General features: G+C 35.3%; 1 long non-coding RNA gene and 1 pseudogene across 1 annotated transcript; one reads left to right on the top strand and one right to left on the bottom strand.

Annotated features, from left to right (window-relative positions):
- Positions 1-16,443: 16,443 nt before the first annotated feature.
- On the bottom strand, positions 16,444-18,714 carry LOC146898958 (uncharacterized). The gene is made up of 2 exons (XR_015023370.1): positions 18,400-18,714; positions 16,444-16,682 (listed from the first exon to the last, which is right to left on the bottom strand). It is a non-coding gene; the product is annotated as an uncharacterized LOC146898958 (long non-coding RNA).
- Positions 18,715-19,391: 677 nt separating this feature from the next.
- On the top strand, positions 19,392-20,155 carry LOC146898957 (agamous-like MADS-box protein AGL29 pseudogene; annotated as a pseudogene).
- The last annotated feature ends 1,879 nt before the right edge of the window (positions 20,156-22,034 follow it).

Raw genomic sequence — 22,034 nt, 5'->3', positions numbered from 1 at the left:
ATGATGTGCATGACGGCACTTTTGGGACCCATGCTTCGGGTCACACCATGTCAAGAAAGCTGTTAAGAGCCGGCTATTACTGGATAACGATGGAACGTGACTGCCACAAACATGCTAAGAGATGCCACAAGTGTCAAATTTATGCTGACAAGATTCATGTGCCTCCACATGCCCTCAATGTCATCTCTTCCCCATGGCCTTTCTCTATATGGGGCATTGACATGATCGGAAGAATTGAACCGAAAGCTTCCAATGGACATCGTTTCATTCTAGTGGCAATTGACTATTTCACCAAGTGGGTTGAGGCTGCCTCCTATGCAAATGTGACCAAGCAAGTGGTTGTCAAATTTATCAAGAATAACATCATCTGTCGATATGGTGTTCCCAACAAAATCATCACTGACAACGGTTCCAATCTGAACAATAGCATGATGCAAGCTTTATGTGAAGAATTCAAAATTGAACATCACAACTCTTCTCCTTATAGACCTCAGATGAATGGTGCAGTTGAGGCCGCTAACAAGAACATCAAGAAGATTGTTCAGAAGATGGTCACTACTTACAAAGACTGGCATGAAATGCTACCGTTTGCCTTGCATGGTTACCGTACTACAGTGCGCAGTTCAACCGGGGCAACTCCTTTCTCTCTGGTATATGGTATGGAAGCAGTTCTCCCTCTGGAAGTGGAGATTCCATCTCTTCGAGTAATCATGGAAGCGAAGCTAACTGAGGCTGAATGGTGTCAAAGTCGGTATGATCAATTGAATCTGATTGAAGAGAAACGTATGGATGTCATGACTCATGGACAGTTGTATCAAGTGCGAATGAAGAATGCTTTTGACAAGAAAGTCCGACCTCGAGAATTCAAGGAAGGCGAACTTGTATTGAAAAGAAGAATAAACCAGCAACCCGACCCAAGGGGCAAGTGGACACCTAACTATGAAGGTCCTTATGTTGTCAAGAAGGCTTTCTCTGGTGGTGCTTTGATTCTTACACACATGGATGGTGTCGAACTCCCAAGTCCTGTTAATGCCGATATAGTCAAGAAATACTTTGTCTAGAAAGAAAAGAACAGCGTGGTAGGTCGAAAACCCGAAAGGGCGGCCTAGGCAAAAATGCGCTTCCCGATGGGTCGAAAACCCGAAAGGGCGATCCAGGCAAAAGTTAGGGACAAAAAAATGAATACGAAAAGGCTCGCTGAGATTGTACGCAACTCAGGCAAGAATGAGCGCCTCGATGAGCCGAAAACCCGAAAGGGCGGTTCATGCAAAAATGAGGTCAATAAAAGACAAGTAACTATATCTGGCAAATCACCATCACTCCTTGGGGCATCTGCAACTGTCAATGATTCTCTTCATCAGAGGCTTCTGTACTTGTGAATTCAAAATTTCTATGAAATGTAGCGGTCATCGTGTTCAATGTATCACCAACCAATAAAATTACCATTTTCCAAGCTTTGTAAATCCGTGAAGTCATGCCTTTGGCTGACTTTCACTCTTCTACATCAATTTGAGCCTTTCTACTGTTTGAAACTCTATTTTCTTTCTACTTTCAATGCTTTATACAAAACATTTCTCTCTATTTGATAATGTCAGATGTCTGAAACAAACATCTTTGAAAATTGAAAAATCTTTTTCTGTCTATTTTGAAAAGCAAACCTGAGCAACAGGGTACACTTCAATGAAACATGCATGAATAAATGAATATCAATGTCTATTTCAATACATGTTACAAGCAGGTTACTCCCCAGGATGATCTGTGGTCAATGGCAAGAATGAAAAAACAGAATGAAATGAAAAAATGAAAGAAATGAAAATAAAAAGCTCGCTAAGTTGAAAACCCGAAAGGGCGGCTTAGGCAAAAATGAGCACCCCGCTGATTGACAACCTATGAAGGCAATTCAGGCAAAAATGGGGCAATGAAAAGAATCTTTACTCCCCAGTGAATCGAAAACCCGAAAGGGCGGTTCAGGCAAAAGTGGGGTTTGAAAATGAAAAATGAAAGAATGAAATATTGAAAAAGCATTGACCACAGATGCGAACATCCAATGTTTACCCAGCACTGACACGCCTAGCAACGGCGACCTGTATCCAAGAACCTTCCAAGGGTCCTCCTTTACAAGTTTTATTGCCCTCAGCCATGGTTTCGATACGTCTCTCAACGACGGTCTCTCCAAAGAGGTTTTCCCCTGTGAATATGTTGCAGCACGAGCCACTACGTGCCCAAACTTCCAATGTTTTGTCTATCCCTGTGAAACTTTCTCTGTCAAATTACAAACTGCCAATCAATCATGCATTTCAAGCATCCATACATACATAATCATGCATTTTATGTGCTCATACATCCAATAATCTTGTTATACCATACATACATGTTGCATATCCAACTCTCAACTGTCAAATTCAATCCAAATTGCAACTGTCAAGCTCAATTTCAATCTCTATTTCAATTCCAACTGTCAAATTCAATTCAATTTCAACTGTCAAATTCGATGCAATCTCAACTTTCCAATCTCAATTCCAATCATGTCAACTGTCAAATTCGAAGCAATCTCAATTCCAATTCCAATTCAATGTCAATTCGAAGCAATTTCCAATCTCCAATTTCAATTCCAAGTTCAATGACAATCTCCAATGTCAATATCCAATGTCAATTTCAATGACAATTTCAATATCCAATGCCAAGGTCAATGTCAATATTCAATGTCAATGTCAATTTTCAATCCAATTTCAATCCAATTTCAATGCCAATTGCAACTCTCCAATCCAATGTCAATGTCTATGTCTCAATCCAATTCCAATTTCCAATGTCTTTTCCAATTTCAACTCTCAATCCAATGTCTATGTCTATGTCTCTGTTCAATCTCAACTTTCAATCTCTCTTTCAATGTCAACTTTCAATTCAAATCAATGTCAATTCACTCTCAATTTGCTTTTGGGCCAACAAAAATGGTCATGTCCATTTCCAAATCAAGTCAATAACAATTTACCCTCAATCGGTATTTTGTTAAACCAGACTTTCAATTTGTATCTTGTTACTGGTCAAGTGCCAGGTTCGATCCAAAAAGAACCACTTGTACCTGCTTATATACCTATGCTTCCGGACAAACGACAAGTTCGATCTAAAAAGAACAGTTTGTACCCAGCTCATGCTTTGTTATCAGTCAGACGGCAAGTTCAATCTGAAGAACAGTTTGTACCCAGCTTATGCTTTGTTATCGGTCAAACGACAAGTTCGATCTAAGAGAACAGTCTGCACCTTCCCACATGATGTGGTGATAATCCAACAAGCAAGTTCGATCCAAAGAAACAGCTTGTATCAACCCTTTTGTCTATGTCTCCAGCCAAACAGCCAGTTCAATCCAAAAGAACAGTTTGTGTCTGCCTATCTGTTTGTATCATCAACCAAGTGTCAAGTTCGATCCAAAGAACAACTTGTATCTGCCTATATGTCTATGTTTCCGGTCAAGTGCCAAGTTCAATCCCAAGAACAGCTTGCACCTATCTCTTGTTTTGTATTCCTTGGTCAAGTGACTAGTTCGACCCAAAGAGCAGCTTGTACCTTATTTTCTATCCCTGGTTTGTCTACCCTGTCAGTGTATCTGAATCCCCAGTAACATGACAGGTTCCATAGACTCCAGTTGATTGTCTTACATTCATAATCAAAGTATTGCATGGCATCCATATCTTTGAAACTCTGAAAGTGTATTTTTATGTCCAAAAACAGTGCAAATGCTAATATTTACGTATCTTCGTCCCGTCAACTCTAAGACTTCGTCTCTTGACTCTCCGGACAAAGAAACTTAAATAGGGGCAGCTGTTATACCCTAATTTTGGACCTAAAAATACTAGTCAATCTTTCCTTTCTTGCATTTCAAGCCATTTGAACTGTCTCTGATCAACTGCATCTTTCTCTGCATTCTATTTCAATGTTATTTGCAAAATTTACATGCAAGGGTATTTTAGTCATTTCCTATGTCAATTTTCTCTCAGTCTTTCAAAATTTGTTTAGGTCCTTTCAAATAGTTTGAATAAGTCTTTATTTCAATTCTATGTCAGAATCCATTTCAAAAATTGCATTTGAAGTCATTTTGAGTCAGTTTTGCCCCTAGGGGCATTTTAGTCTTTTCATGTGTTAAAACCATGTTTAAATTCTAAAAATTGTCTCTTAGTCTTTTAATTCGCTTGTATGAACTCTTGCTTTAATCCCTTGTTAAAAAATCATTTTAAAGTTGCATTTGAGTCGTTTCGAGTCATTTTAGTCCCTAGGGGCGTTTTGGTCATTTCACATAATATTTCTGATTCGTTTTAATCTGCTTTGTTGTTTTTAATCGTCTCGCTTTACGTTAATTTTCAATTTACTTTTTCAATTCAATTTTAGTTTTAATTTTCATTTTGGTCCTCGTACTTTTGTTATTTACATTTTAATCCTTTTTAAGTTTGTTAGAGTCCAAGTGCCATGTGTCCAAATGCTATTGGTCCTTAAGAGTTTGTTACAAGTCCAGTGCCATGTGGCGTTGTTTCATTGGTCCAAGCATTTCCACATCACCTATAAATAGGTCAAAGCCTTGGTCAAAAAAAAAGAATCCAATCATTTTTACACCAAAAATTCCAAAAAAATCATTTTTAATTATTTTCTCTCTCATTTTTCTCTCATCTTCAACAACCTCTAACTAACTTTTCCTCCACCCTAACCAACCTAAACCACCACTTCCTCCACCCTAACCAACCTAAACCACCACTTCCTCCACCACTCAACCACCTCTAACCACCACAATCCACTTCAATTCACCACCAAAACCATTACAATTTCATCTTCAACCTTCACCAATCCTCAAATTCTCATCCAAATTCCAAAATTCATCATGATTTCACAACAATCAAAACTGATTCTATCATTCAAATCCAACACAAATTCGTTTTCTTCACTTCCCACGCCGTAACTCCGTCGTTTCACGAATCCATCACCACAACAAGAACCGCAACCTTCAAACCTTCAACAATGGAGGAATCACGCAGTTTCGTTACCAGCGCTCGCAGCCGAAGTCAAAGAACCTCTTGAAGAAAACGACGTCGCCGTAACAATCAAAGCTCTCAAAGAAGCAATCATGCTTCTCCTTACGGCGGCACCGTTCCTCAACTCTGCATCATCGCCGTCCGCTACATCCTCACCATCGCAACAACACAATCACACAGAGAGGAAATGGATTTCAAAAAGAACGAACGGAAAGACCAGATTGAAACTCCAAAAGGGAAAGAAAGTGAAAGAAGAGGCTCGTATTCAATGAGAAGCCATTGAAGCTGCTCAAAGATCCCATCGCTTTCCCATTCAAACCCAAACTTGTGTCCACTTTCAGCTCAATTCTCTTTTCAACCCTTCAGATTCAAAGGTATCACCGCCAAACCCAACAACAAATGACTCGTTTGCAAGGTAGCGAAATCTGCAATGGGGGTAGAAGTTGAGGCTTTCGAAAAAGAACAACTTGCTATTTCCCTCACCAAACACGTCGCTGATCTCTCCAATAAATTCACTCAAGAAAGAGGCGCTCTTACTGTTTGTTTACCTGGTAGCTCTTTGATCAATTATCTCCAAAAACTGGTGGAGGATCCGTGTGTTGGTTCTATTGAAGGGGCTAAATGGCATGTGTTTTGGGTGGATGAGAGAGTTGTGCCAAAGACTCATAATGCTAGTAACTACAAGCTTGCTCTTGACGGGTTTCTATCCAAGGTTTAGGAAAATCAAAGTGGTGGATCCATCTTCAATTCCCAAGGGCCTGGGCCTTGTTCTTGCTCTTTGCTGCATTTTTGCTATTTGCACCCTACTTCTTGCCAGGTACACCCCTGTTTGCTCCAAATTGATTGGTAAAATTATTAATTTTTTCTTCTAGTTGTTCTTCTTGATATTTTTGCTAATTCTTGATGTGTTTTATATGTTAAAATTGCTTAGGAAAATATATGTGTAAAGCGTAATTGATATCGTTAGTTTCTTTAGTTCTTGTTGAATGTTTTGTTAAAATGTAGATCAAATTTCCATATGCTTTGATCCTTTTGATTGTCTCTCGATCATTTTTAGGATTGAATCTTGTTCTTGAAACGTAAAAAAAATGTGTGTACTATCTTTTGTTAGTTTCAATTTTCTTTGCAAGTTTGTTAATAATGATTCTTTTTTTTACTTGCACTTTGTTTGATTTTCTTGCCTATAAAAAACGCTCCAAAAAATGGGTTTCTTGCCTTGTAAATTTGCTCTATCTTTTACTTGTGATTTGGTTAATTTTTCTTGCACTCGAAAATGATTCTAAATGAATGTTATGACGAAACTTTTCTACCCTATGCTCAAACACTTTCTTGCCTTCAAAAACACTCCAAATATATGCTTGATGCAATTTTTCTTCTTTTATATTTCTATGTGAATTTGCCTCTCGTGTGTTCTATGTTCCTATACTTTTTACCATTTCAAGTGCTTATAAAAACTCTCCAAAAATTCTATATGATTGTATATACTTCTAGTGCATTTTGTTAGTTTTTGTTTTCTTGTTTTTCCTACCATTTCTTTTATGCAATATTTCCATCATTTCGTGCATTTTTGTCCACTAACCCCTTTATTTCCATCTCGTGTTTTTTTTAGCTTCATTTTCGTTACCATTTAAAATTCATGCAAGAATTAGAATGTAAAGACTTAGGATATTTTGTATTTTACTTTCATGTCATTTAAATTCTTGCAAGACCATAGAATGTATCTAGGCCAATGATGTAATAAGGACAATGGACTCTAATGATGTACACCGACACAAGCACCGACACATGCACACACTTCACTTTAGATAAATAGCTAGAATATGCATGTTTAGATGTATGTTTAGGATTGTATGTTTAGATGAATGCCTAGGATTCATACTTAGACAAATCAATTTTCCAAAAATATGAACAAACTTCATTCAAATCATTTTCCAAAGAAACCTTGGGATCCAAAATCCCATTGTATTTTCTTTTTCATTTTCTTAATCAAAACTGAATGAATTTTAATCATACTTAGACCACATTTTGCAAATGACTAACCTCACCTCACCTTTCTCTAATCTCATGCCCTTGAGGCCTCTTTCTATTCTTCAAAATTCCAATTTTCAAACTTAAAATCAACCAACAAAAACAAAAACAATTTTTGAGAGAGAACTACGGTGGATTTGATCCCTTAAACGGGTACGTAGGCAAGGAATCAAAATTCCTACAATTCAAATAAAATAAAAATCCAAAAACATTCTTCTCCCTCCAATTCTTCACTTAGAACATTCTTAGGTTTAATAAATACTTTCAAAATAGCATTTAAAAATAAAGCGCGCGCGTAGAAGTTAAAGACGGTTCCTATAGGATACTATAGTCGTTATGGGTGCCTAACACCTTCCCGTAGCGAAAACAACTCCCGGACCTCGATTCTCAAGGGTTTTGCTTACTTTTTCCCTTCCCAAGAAAAAATAAGATATCACCGGTTTAAAAGGTTCAAACGTAATCAATGTTTGACACCCGAAAACCAAGATAAAACAACCGCAACGCGATACACTCAAATCGAATATTGATGTCTCTTTTTTCGACTCAGCTGAACTGCACATGCATTAGTATGTGCTTGCATGATGATGGTGTTGGATTTGTCTTGGCGAAAACCATGTGCATTACCCCCTATGTGCTCTATGGTTGTAGGTGAAGTATTTGGATTGTTCCATGCCTTGCAATATTGGCTCAGCGACATGCAGTTCGATAATGTCAATTTTGTGTTAGACTCTAAAACAACAAAAAACGCATTTCACAACTAATCTTATTTACGTCACGGAATTTGGTCATGTTATTAGAACTTGCAATAACTTCTTCACCACACAGTTTACAAATTTGAGGGTTAAGTTTAATAGGCGACAAGCAAATGAGGTAACTCGTGCCCTTGCAAAAGTTGTCACATTATAATCTAGTCCAACAATTTATTTCGATATACCTCATTGTATTAAGCATCTTAATATTAATGAAATGCTATAAGCATCTTTTATTAAAAAAAAAGTGATTGAGTTTAAGTGATTAATGAGCTCCACCAAAAGACGAATCATTAGGGAAAATGAGAGTTTGTTTTCTGTGTAAAACAATTCTTGACCAGACTATACATGTCTTAGGGGAAAACTCCGAATTAACATTAAAAAATATATAATATTCTTAATTATTTTTGGTAGAGATATATATGTGCAATAACATAATAAAAAAAAAGGCGTCATAGAAAAATAATGATGCTTAATTTTATCCAAGACAAAATAATTTACTGATTTTTTTTTTGTTGTAAAATAACCTATACGATAAAAAAACTGGTGGTAGATAAATAATATATGTCATTAATATTAAACTCCAATTTAAAAAATTAATATTAGGTTCGGGTTGCATATATTTTTTTTGTTAACGCTCTCTCAGGGATAGGGCGACTTTGTAGTTTGAAGTTCAGGCGTTAATAAGTGTTTTATCCAAGAATCAGACTCAGATTCTTCCGACTGTTTTTTTTTTTTTAGATGGAGCTCATTAGCACTTGAATCTATTGGTTTGGTTTAAAAAAATTACAGTAATTGAAATTTTTATTAGCAACAAAAAACTAATATATTAATTTAAAGCTTTATGGTTCTTCATTAAATATAAATAACAATAATATTATCTTTTATCATAAGTATTATTAAAAGTCATACTCCTTTTTAATATTTTATTAAGTTCATAATTAACTACTGTCTTTGATATATAATGTAGTATACCAACTTTTTGGTTAAATGTGTTTTGGGTTCCTATAAATATATCAACTTTTCATTTTACTTCTTCTAATAAATATGTGTTTTGGGTTCCTATAAATATATCAACTTTTTATTTTACTTCTTCTAAAATTTATGTTTGACTTTTAGCCTATAAAAGTTTTCCATGTCTAACTTTCATACTTTTTATTGAAATTTTCAGAATTGTGAAGAATATTTTGACAATCTCCACAAGAATATAATTTTTTAACAAAAACATGAATTAAATATGAATTTTTAGGCACCAAAAACTAAAAATTCATATTTAAGTCATGTTTTGTTTAAAAATTCTATCTTTTTGGGAGATATTTTCTAAATATTCTACGCATTTATGAAGAATTTTATTAAAAAACTTGTATGCTAAACATGGGTTGACTAAAAGGACAGAACAAAAGTGACGATGAACTTTTTTTAAAGGGACCAAAAAGATCTTTAACTCTAACTTTTTTACAAGTTAAAAGTGAGTTAAAACGTCAAGAAGAAACTTAAAGATCCAAACTCTATTCGGACCCAAGAACCCCTATCATTCTACCACCCACTCTAGGAGTATAATAACTTGGAAGTGATGCAAACATATGTAAGATACAACTGAAAAATAAATAATATTACATTAGAAATTTAAAACATTGTCATTTTATGATATTTTTTTTATTTGCTAAAACAAAAATAACTTTTGTAAAAAATTAGAAACAACCTCAAAATAAAGAGTGACCTAACACTACTACAAAAATGGGCTTATTTAGCGTTTTTTTCGCGCTTTAGATAGCGCTTTAAAAGCACTATGTAATCTTGCGCTGCTAAAGGTTAAATAGCGCTTTAAAATAAGTAAAAAGTGCTACCTAGCCCTTGTGATTTATAGCGCTGTCTAATGGTGGATTTAGATAGCACTTTCTTCAAAAAGCGCTATGTGATATTGGTTTTACATAGCGCTTTAACTAAATAATGCTATAACAAGGTGGTTTACGATAGCACTTTGTACGTACTGTATTAGTGCTATTAGAAGACGGCTTATAATAGAGTTTTAGGGTATGGAGTATGACCTCTCTTATCCTGCTCCATCGGTCTCAAATTATAAATAGTGTTGAGAAAAAATATTGTCTCTAGTTATAAACCACTTTACAATATCAATGAAACATTAATGTTATTTTTTCTTATTATACCATTTATTAGTCTCTCTTTTTTGAATTCTTTTATTTATACTTTTCATGTCATTTATTAAGGACAATGCAATTTTGCAAAACAACTCAAAATATCTCTGTTCAGCACAAAATTAATTAAATATTTTTCTGTCAATTAGTATAGTGGCTAGAGCTCACACATTTATTTTAAGGGAAATGATAATTTGTGCCCTTAAGGGACAAGTTAATGACTTAAATGTAGAAACTTTTTGTTGGAATTTGTGCATTTAATTAAACTTTTTAACTTTTATTTAATTGAATGCACAAATCTTAAGGGAGTTTTTCTATTTTTTTATTGCTTACATGTGCCCTAAGTTTACATAACCCAAAATAAATATGGAGCAGTGGGGTGTCCGGGGTTCAAATCTCGATCCATTGCATATAAAATGTAACATCCCTACCAACTGAGCTAAACTTACGGGGATAAAATTAAATTTTTTAATATGTGTGAAATGATGATAACTTATAATTATGGATGAAAAGAGTATTTATTTAGCTCGCTCTGGATTTTGATATATAAGACCATCCTCTCAAAGCTTTTTTTTCAATGTAAGATTAACTGTAACACCCATACCAGACGTATCTAGAAAGTCTGGCACGTGCGTTAATATTAGTACTGGATACATTAAAATATACAACAATTAAAACTTCGAATGAATAATATTTACATCAAGTTCCGTTCGTATAAATAATAATACAATACAACTCATCCATACGTAAAAATGCATCCTTGAAGTCCATAACATCCTGCAGCTTCACGAACGAACCCTTGAAGTAATATCCATCCGGCTCCGAACATGCATAAACATCCTGCTTATCTGAAACAAATAAGGATTGGGATGAGACATAATGTCTCAGTGAGTTCCCCTAAATCCTAGGCTATAGGCAACCTCAAGGGGAAACCTACGGTCACCACGTGTCTACATTACAACCTGACGGTTGATTATACGTGTGTGGGGATTTGCATTCATAGACGGTAGTGCATACTAGAGCCGTCATAATCTTATCTCACTTGTTATAGGCTTCACTTCCTATACGTGTCATGGCGGTCGAGGGGGAATCTAGAACCGCATTGCCAAGAATACACTTTATGTATCGAGGCCTAAACCTAACATAGTCATGGCACGATTCTAAACCGGACGATTAGGGGAAACTTAAGATCGTCATCGGTATCATGTTCATAGCTTGCTCTATACCTAACTTATACTTGTCTTTAAGCATCCAATGCTCTTATTCTCATACATAATCGTACATGAGTTCATACATGTTCATAATCATAATCGTAACATACATAAACGTACTTAAGTTCATTCATATTGGTTAGCGTTGAACAAACAATGTTATCTTGATTCATTTTACGGATAGTCCCGAGTGGAGTAACCCCGAGATCAATCCCATACATGACCGATGTACGTACATCGGACTCCCTCGGTGTCGTGCGGGTCCCTTACGGCTTGAACCGTTCCCCTTAGATCGAGAACCTCCCGTATCCCCCTGGCGTGGATAACAAGAGACACGAGCACCTACGTCTTGTTTACTCAGTGACATGCGGGTCCCTTACGGCTTGAATCGTTCTCATTACGAGAACCCCTTGTATCCCCCTGACGTGGATATCAAGAGACATGTCACCTACACTTATTAAGTCATGGTCTTGTCGTTAATTTAGGTTACACCTAATCATGCATACATGTTTACCTCGGAACCTTAATCGATCCGATTAGCGGTAAATGTTCATACTTGTACATTCCTAACATGGTGGAGAGATTAACTAATCAATCCATAGCTTATCATACTTGCTAAATCATCTAGCTCATATGCGAAGAGATTATCATTCGCGTCTTGTCCATCTATGAATTCTCGCTAACATGATAGTTCTCGACTAACTATGTCGAGGCTCTAGTTATTTCCCTTGCTTAAAGAATATCTTGCTATCCCATACTCTATCATAACATAACATTTCATGTGCAATTCGTCATTGAAATTCTTGATGTTGTTTATGCATTTCTTTACCAATATCTTTAGGTGTAATGTGCAATGATAACTTGACTTTGAGGGGTTTTTAAAGTTATAAGAGACTGCAGGGAAAAACTTGGTCAAAACCACTGCATTTCATGAATTTTCTTGTAAAATAGTACTGTGCTGTGAAATCTCGCTTGAGCGAGATTCATCATGCTTGAGCGAGATTCCAAGCGAGATTTCTCGCTTGAGCGAGATTCCAAGCGAGATTTTAATTCGGTTCTGCCTAAATCTCGCTTGAGCGAGATTCTTCTCGCTTAAGCGAGGTTCTTCAGTACCAGACCTGCAGAATTCGTAATTTTGACCTCCAAACCTCAAAATTAAGTTTCCAATGCACACAAACCACTTAGTATGCATAGAAAACAGCTTAGAACAAATACATAACAACAAACAACATAATTCCAATGACTAATGGCAAAAGGGGTACTAAAACCCTAACTTACATACTAATCCAAATCATGTTTTCTACAAGACATAATCATAATCCCAAAGGTAAGGAATTCTATCTATGGAACTCACCTAATCATGTTTGCTTGCTTTCCTTCAATACCTAGCTTCAAACCCTAGCTTTGCTTCATTCCTTGATTTCTTGTTCTCTCCCACCAAACCATGCTTTGATCCTTTCCTTTGCTTGTTTCTTACTTGCTAAGCCATGCTTAATCATGCTTGATCATGATTTGGAAGAAGTTTGGTTGATTAGAGAAGAGAGGGAGGGCGCATGGTAGAGAGAAGGAGGAGAGAACTCTTTCTCTCAAAACCTAGAGAGAGAAAGAGGAAGAAATTATGAGGTTTTCCACCCTCAAATCACTTATATACTCCCTTGAGCGAGATTACTTAAATGCCCTTCGTCTCAGTCGTGCTTACCTGACCCTGATACATAACTCATGCTTAACTGATATTACTTATAAATATCTTCCGTCGTACTTAACTTTCTTCATCATAATCACTTTCCACGAATCTTAGTCCTCTGATACATTTAACAGATGAATTTTCCATTAGCTGACGAGCGGGATGTTACATTCTACCCCCCTTAAAAAAATTTCGTCCTCGAAATTTAGAGATCACTACCAATCATCATGACAAAAATTTACCATCTATGGTCTGAGCCAAACATTTTCCATTCATACATATCAAAAGGGTTTGTCGTATCATGTCTTCATCTTGTTTCTTAATCCACAAGTAACTGAACATAGCCTTCTTGATCTTATTATTCACTCCAACTTAGAGTTATCTTAGTATATCCTGATTTAGAACTTATCTTGCTACACATAAACTTATTATCTCAATCTCGAATCTTACCCGATTAACATAAACCATTCATCAAGGCATCTTATCGTAAACATGAACACTCAGGATTTGCCTTTTAACTGGAATCCTATCGGATACCAGGTTTGCCCTGCAATGCTTACTTGCAACATAAAACATATTTCATACCTACATCTTATCATGAATTCATAATCTTACTTGTATTACTCATATAAACAATTCCACGGATCACTTATCTCTTTCCGAGTCTTATGAAATCGTTCGACCTCATTGAGATCTATTATAGCTTGACATCTTATCACACCCGAACTAATGGGTATCTCATATAGCTTGACTTGAAAAAGTGAAATCAACTCACCACTTCATCTGATAATCTATCAATCAACATCATGATTCAGATACTCTTGAAACTTGCTAGAAATTCCACTTGTACTTACGTCGTATACTCTTAATACAATTCTGTGTATTCTATATGACATTGGCTTCATATAAACATTGTCGTTTCCATAACATGTACATACTTTCAAGTGTCGTCTCTTGTTAAATGATAACGATACGTGTTCTAAAATCTTTCTTGAAGAAATTTTTTCTTAAGCTCTGGTATTCAGGTTCTTGGAACGTATAAATACATGGTCTAAAAAGGATTTTATCATCTCCAAAACTGATTTGCAAAAACACCACAGTACCACCGGACGAGTTTCTATATTTTGAAAAAAGATTTTACAACTCGCCCAAAACTTGTCCACAACAAGTTGGTCCTGAAGTTTGTACGCCTTAAGTGAGTTTACTTACGACGTATCTCATCAGTTTCGAAAATGTATAATTCCATGAATTTAAAGAAAAACATCGTTCCCAAGTTCCATAATACCAATCTTAACTTTTAAAAGTTCTAAAATCATGACTTAACATGTCTTAACAAGTATCATTTTCACTCAACAAGTATTGCATACGAGAGTATGATTCTCATTGCACAACTCGAGAGTTGCATCTCCTTTCATGATAACATACTTAACTTCGAAGATAAATTCTTCCCTTATTCAACCGTTATACATACTTGCCATACCGCTTACATATCCATAAACAATCCTTGGACCTCTTAACATAAACTTATTCCTCTTCTTCGGAACACTAACTTGATTCTCCACATTAACTCATTCAGTTATCGCTTGAGCGTTAATACCTTCTGAACCTTACATAATTCCCATTATCATCTTTCGTGCATCCTGACCAATTCATACAAAGCAATTCTTGTCATTCTCATCTTACTTAGGAGATGGCACATACTTAAAACTTTTACCTTGGCCAATGCTATCTATATAAACATTCATACTTACTTATCACATCAAGAACTCCTCACTTATCTTATGATGCTTATGCTAAACTTGCATTACCAACCGAACATTCTTCACTAAATTTCATACATACTACAATTTCCATGTTTCATAATTAACGATTAGCTTCCATGGCGCTACTCTGATTCCCACCGGTTGGTTTAAACCATTACTCTAATCCGTCAGAGAGACTGAGACTTCATATTCCTAATTACCACTTGAATACTAACTTCTTGAACTGTTCTCAAGATCTTCCATGTTGTAACCAACATCACAACCTTACACTTGTCTTGTGAATCCAAAACTCATGATGGTTTATCTTATTCTCATAATACTTGACTCGGGGGTAACCTTACTTTCTTGCTGGTTGCACTTACCATACATATCATATCTGAACTTATTTTCGAGTGAACTCAATTTCCATTAACAACCCATCTAGCACTTGAACATAACTTTCTTGAACATCTAATCTTTGTACCTTCGCATTCTCGCGGACTATATTTTCCTTAATCATACCAATGCTTGCTCATTAATTTTTTTTTTCTTTTAAAGAAAACTTCGTAAACTAGCGCACAAGTCATTGACGTTGATAATTTTCTACTTTATAAATATATTGAGTTTTGGCCTCAGCCGTTGCTCTAAATTCATGGAACGAGTTGATAGCACATACGTGTCATCAATTCTAGATTATAATAAGTCTAGCTCGCTCTACGAGTATCATAGCAAACCGGTTCCTAGAAAATCTCGTGAATTTTCAAAATATCAACTTCAACGACCCATACGCGTAAATATTTCTAAATTATTTACTTTATGTTTCAACATCATATCGAGCCTAGCAAGTATATTAAGCAAAACATAGGTTCGAGCGATACGTCATAATTCCACATAATCGATGAATCTTGTGATTTTCTCATAACTCTGCACCGCTTTAATTCTTACATCATACCTCTTGCATAAACATTGGTGACTTTCCTTCTAAATGCAGGAACTTCTATACCCTTGATCTTGGCTTGTTCTTGACACATCAACACATTAACTTCCAAAAATACCTTAAACCGTATCGTTTTCGTTGATGGTTGTCCACGTCCTTTTTCCTTAGAAATTGTAGGAGGTGATATGCATTCATTACTTTATGTCTTAAAAGATTTTCGTCACGTAAAATTTATTGTGAAGACATCTCCCCAATAGTCATTGCAAACCATAGGATCGAACTAGTAGGTTTCACAAAAAACGGAAAAATTTCGTCCCAGGCTTGCTATTGGTGAGCTTCTCCAACAGTATTTTTCAGAAAACATTTGTTGCATAAAACTCTTATTCTCAAGTATAAAATGCACATCATTCATTCCTATCGTCGTAAAATATTCTATAACATATACATGGCAACATCAACCTTTTTCGATACAATTCTTGGCACGTCGGAAATCAATGTCTTACTCCTGATAACATAAAACTTTCTCTTGAATCCTTAACTTCATTCTCATATTGCTATCCTGAGAGCCCGCTGACTCTGTCAACATACGCCGACCTCTTACTACCTTGTAGCCTTGTTCGGACATTCTAGAATATCATAAATCCGTTCCAACAACAATTCTTACCGAAACTTTTGATCATGGTTAGATACATATATTCAACTTCTTCATCATATACTTCATCCCTCCTGGGTCCTATTCAGCTCTCAGGCATCCGTTCTAATCGTTGACTGCTAAATTGAGTTGATCAGGCTCAACTAACAACAACAAATAGAACATTTACCCGGAACCCAATGGTCCCACTACCTTAGTTGTAATTTAATGACCCAAGGCACGGTCTGAATCGACCTGCTCTGATACCAATTGTAACACCCATACCAGACTTATCTAGAAAGTCTGGCACGTGCGTTAATATTAGTACTGGATACATTAAAATATACAACAATTAAAACTTCGAATGAATAATATTTACATCAAGTTCCGTTCGTATAAATAATAATACAATACAACTCATCCATACGTAAAAATGCATCCTTGAAGTCCATAACATCCTGCAGCTTCACGAACGAACCCTTGAAGTAATATCCATCCGGCTCCGAACATGCATAAACATCCTGCTTATCTGAAACAAATAAGGATTGGGATGAGACATAATGTCTCAGTGAGTTCCCCTAAATCCTAGGCTATAGGCAACCTCAAGGGGAAACCTACGGTCACCACGTGTCTACATTACAACCTGACGGTTGATTATACGTGTGTGGGGATTTGCATTCATAGACGGTAGTGCATACTAGAGCCGTCATAATCTTATCTCACTTGTTATAGGCTTCACTTCCTATACGTGTCATGGCGGTCGAGGGGGAATCTAGAACCGCATTTCCAAGAATACACTTTATGTATCGAGGCCTAAACCTAACATAATCATGGCACGATTCTAAACTGGACGATTAGGGGAAACTTAAGATCGTCATCGGTATCATGTTCATAGCTTGCTCTATACCTAACTTATACTTGTCTTTAAGCATCCAATGCTCTTATTCTCATACATAATCGTACATGAGTTCATACATGTTCATAATCATAATCGTAACATACATAAACGTACTTAAGTTCATTCATATTGGTTAGCGTTGAACAAACAATGTTATCTTGATTCATTTTACGGATAGTCCCGAGTGGAGTAACCCCGAGATCAATCCCATACATGACCGATGTACGTACATCGGACTCCATCGGTGTCGTGCGGGTCCCTTGCGGCTTGAACCGTTCCCCTTAGATCGAGAACCTCCCGTATCCCCCTGGCGTGGATAACAAGAGACACGAGCACCTACGTCTGGTTTACTCAGTGACATGCGGGTCCCTTACGGCTTGAATCGTTCTCATTACGAGAACCCCTTGTATCCCCCTGACGTGGATATCAAGAGACATGTCACCTACACTTATTAAGTCATGGTCTTGTCGTTAATTTAGGTTACACCTAATCATGCATACATGTTTACCTCGGAACCTTAATCGATCCGATTAGCGGTAAATGTTCATACTTGTACATTCCTAACATGGTGGAGAGATTAACTAATCAATCCATAGCTTATCATACTTGCTAAATCATCTAGCTCATATGCGAAGAGATTATCATTCGCGTCTTGTCCATCTATGAATTCTCGCTAACATGATAGTTCTCGACTAACTATGTCGAGGCTCTAGTTATTTCCCTTGCTTAAAGAATATCTTGCTACCCCATACTCTATCATAACATAACATTTCATGTGCAATTCGTCATTGAAATTCTTGATGTTGTTTATGCATTTCTTTACCAATATCTTTAGGTGTAATGTGCAATGATAACTTGACTTTGAGGGGTTTTTAAAGTTATAAGAGACTGCAGGGAAAAACTTGGTCAAAACCACTGCATTTCATGAATTTTCTTGTAAAATAGTACTGTGCTGTGAAATCTCGCTTGAGCGAGATTCATCATGCTTGAGCGAGATTCCAAGCGAGATTTCTCGCTTGAGCGAGATTCCAAGCGAGATTTTAATTCGGTTCTGCCTAAATCTCGCTTGAGCGAGATTCTTCTCGCTTAAGCGAGGTTCTTCAGTACCAGACCTGCAGAATTCGTAATTTTGACCTCCAAACCTCAAAATTAAGTTTCCAATGCACACAAACCACTTAGTATGCATAGAAAACAGCTTAGAACAAATACATAACAACAAACAACATAATTCCAATGACTAATGGCAAAAGGGGTACTAAAACCCTAACTTACATACTAATCCAAATCATGTTTTCTACAAGACATAATCATAATCCCAAAGGTAAGGAATTCTATCTATGGAACTCACCTAATCATGTTTGCTTGCTTTCCTTCAATACCTAGCTTCAAACCCTAGCTTTGCTTCATTCCTTGATTTCTTGTTCTCTCCCACCAAACCATGCTTTGATCCTTTCCTTTGCTTGTTTCTTACTTGCTAAGCCATGCTTAATCATGCTTGATCATGATTTGGAAGAAGTTTGGTTGATTAGAGAAGAGAGGGAGGGCGCATGGTAGAGAGAAGGAGGAGAGAACTCTTTCTCTCAAAACCTAGAGAGAGAAAGAGGAAGAAATTATGAGGTTTTCCACCCTCAAATCACTTATATACTCCCTTGAGCGAGATTACTTAAATGCCCTTCGTCTCAGTCGTGCTTACCTGACCCTGATACATAACTCATGCTTAACTGATATTACTTATAAATATCTTCCGTCGTACTTAACTTTCTTCATCATAATCACTTTCCACGAATCTTAGTCCTCTGATACATTTAACAGATGAATTTTCCATTAGCTGACGAGCGGGATGTTACATTAACCATTCACACTTCAATTCCAACAACAGTGACCAAATAGAGTAAGTTGCCAAACACATCTAAGATTTTATATTTTTTGGTAAAAAAAACTCTTCTAACATTGACTTGTTTTTACATCGATATTTGAATATCCATTAAATCTATCTATATAATAATGCATATGTATTACAATAAGATAATCTTACATATTTTCCATTTTATTTAATATTCCTACATTTATTTTTAGGAAAATAAAACTCCTACATTTAATAATAAAACTCCAACATTTATTATTATCATAATTACATAAAAGAATAAAAAAAATTAAAAGACTAAAATATTATATACTAGGAGAAACTTTGCAAGTAAGAAAAATAGAAATAAATTTTAATATTATTAAAAAATAATTAATACAATATTTGGAACAATGAACCTTTTTTTTTATTGAAAATGGATATAAATAGAGGCATAGGGATCAACTATAGCCACAACAACTACAATAACCCCTCAATTCAGGTCTCTCTTTTTTAGTAGCAAATAGTGTGAAGTGGGTGAAGGGGTCATGGGTCGTCGCAAAATTGCGATTGCGAGGGTGAGAGACCCTATCATAAGGCAGGTTACATTCTCTAAGCGTCGAACAGGATTATTCAAGAAGGCAAATGAACTTGCCATCTTGTGCGGGGCAGAAATTGCTATTGTTGTGTTCTCCCCTGGGAATAAGCCTTACTCTTTCGGGCACCCAAGTGTTGATGATGTTGCATCCAAATTTCTTGAAGGAGAGCTCAACCTAGATGATGGCATAGGAAGCTCATCTTCTGAAGTTCCAAACAGAGAGGATCTGAATCAACAACTTGAAGATGTGCTAGCTCAACTAAAGGAGGCTGAAAATGAAGCTAGGGCACATGATGAGATCCTAGAAGAATACAAACCAACTGAACTCACTCAACTTGAGGATTTGAAAGATTCATATCGGAAATTGAAGGAAATGGTGAGATCACGACTTAGTGATTTAGAAACAACTGAATCTATGTTACTTCTTGCAGAGAAACCGGTGGTTGGAACAAAAAACAAAGTCGCAAGAAAGAAAGGAAAACAACCAATGCTTTAGAATTTTTATAGCAAACTATGTTTATCTTAATTTCTCTTGTCCTAAAACCTTGTTGATTCTTTTTATCTTTGTTGGATCAACATGAATAAAGTGTGTTGTATTGAGTTTCAAAAAATTGCTGGGAAATAAAAATATATGAACTTTTATGGTAGATATTATGATTGTTATTATTATGAATTTCTCATTATTATTAATTTTTTTTTAAGGTTTCTCTTATTTTAATTGGAATCATCATTCACCAGTTTGTTTGTTTTTTTTTTTTTTATGAAATACTAACCAGGTGTGTCACTCATATCATATGTTTTTTTTGGTACAATATCATATGTTTTTATTATTATAGATCTATAATTTCCTTCAACCTTCAAGTGATATTGGTTGATTATCGTTTCGGTTTTGATCTTGAGAGTACAAAAGAATATAAACAAATATTTTGTTCCTTTTTATATGATGTTTTAATGTTTTTTGGACACAAGAATATATACTGAACTTTTTTTTCCCTCAAAAAAAGGGTTCTGTTTTCGGTCAAACAAATTAGTAAATTGGATTACTCTTGATGAAATGAAATTATTTGCTATTATCGGATAATATTTATATTCTCATTCCCTTCAAAAAAAAAAAAAAATTTATATTCTCATTCTACCTTTTTCTTTAGGGATTATCTCATTCTGCCTATTTCTTTCAACGATAAATCCCTAAAGAAATTAGTGTTTCATATAAGTCTGAAAATAACATGTCGGTATATATATATCAGCCTCTAAAAAAAATGTCATCTTTTTTTCTCTAAGAAAAATATCGTCTTTTTCCTTCAAAAAACAAAGAGTAAAACGAACGGAAAGAATTTTGACCAAAGAAAAAAACGGAAAGAAGTATGTATTAAGAGATAAGAAATTATTAAGCTTTGAAAAAAGTGAAATTTTTTTTTCGGTTACATAATGATAAAAAAAGATCATGAGGTCAACTTAGTTTTTGGGAACATTACGTTATGTAGAGGATCGAGGTTCGAACCTAGAAACCCACATATTTTATCATAGGCTACTTGACGAAAAAAAGTAATTGTGTTAACCCTCTAATTCCAATTTTCATTGGATTTGGTAATTTAGAGTTCGTTCCAAAAATATCTAAAGTTTGACAAAGAATATTATTTCTATAACGGGACGTTTGTTTCAAGTTTTCAAGTTTACAAAATATAATCCTTGGAAAGTGTTTGTTTCAAGTTATATTTGTTGATTCCCGGGAATAAAATGATAGGAATATATATGCCTATGTTTGTTACAACTTTACTAAATTTTATTCCCGGGTATAAAATGTTCCTAGGAATAGAAAAAATTTCCCAAGGAAAAGGGTGGGAATAAAGTTCCCATGGAGATGGGAATAAATTCATAAATAGTTACCTATTATAATCCCTATTTTCATGGTTCCTAGGAATATTATAAAGTTAACCAAACATATTTTTCCTAAATACCTTGGAATAAAATTCTCATCTTTATATTCCAAGTAATGTTATTCCTAGGAATAAATTTGGTAAACTTGAAACAAACATAGGGATGAGAATTTTATTCCCGGGTCTATTGAGAAAATGTGTTTGGTTAGTATTTAAAGTATCCATGAGGATTGATAAAACGATATTTATGGATTGTAATTAATGATTTTATTCTCACATTCATGAGAACTTTTTTCCTCCAATTTCCTTAGGAACAAAACAACATTCATGCTATCATATTTCCAGGAATCTCCAAATATGACTTAAAACAAACTCCCCTAAGAATTAAACTCAAACTTTCTTGAACTCGTTATTTAATGAAACTCATTATTAACTTGACTCCAATAATAAATTTTATATGGAATAAGACATTAATTCTCTTACCGAATATAATATGCTAGATTATCAGCCTTTCTATAAATGATAGAGCAGTGTTAGATAATATGTAGATACTTCCTCCGATATTGAATATTTTGCTTTAAATTTGGATCAATTAATTTTTACATTTAGCTTGTATTTAAAACCGACGGTGAACACCACAATTTCATCTCACAAAGTTACATGTA

The sequence above is a fragment of the Medicago sativa genome, chromosome 8 (genome assembly GCF_051527215.1).
Source record: "Medicago sativa cultivar Bolivia chromosome 8, Bolivia_mono, whole genome shotgun sequence".
Classification (NCBI taxonomy): domain Eukaryota; kingdom Viridiplantae; phylum Streptophyta; class Magnoliopsida; order Fabales; family Fabaceae; genus Medicago; species Medicago sativa.
Note: the sequence above shows the minus strand (reverse complement) of the source record. Positions and strands in the feature narration are given on the sequence as shown.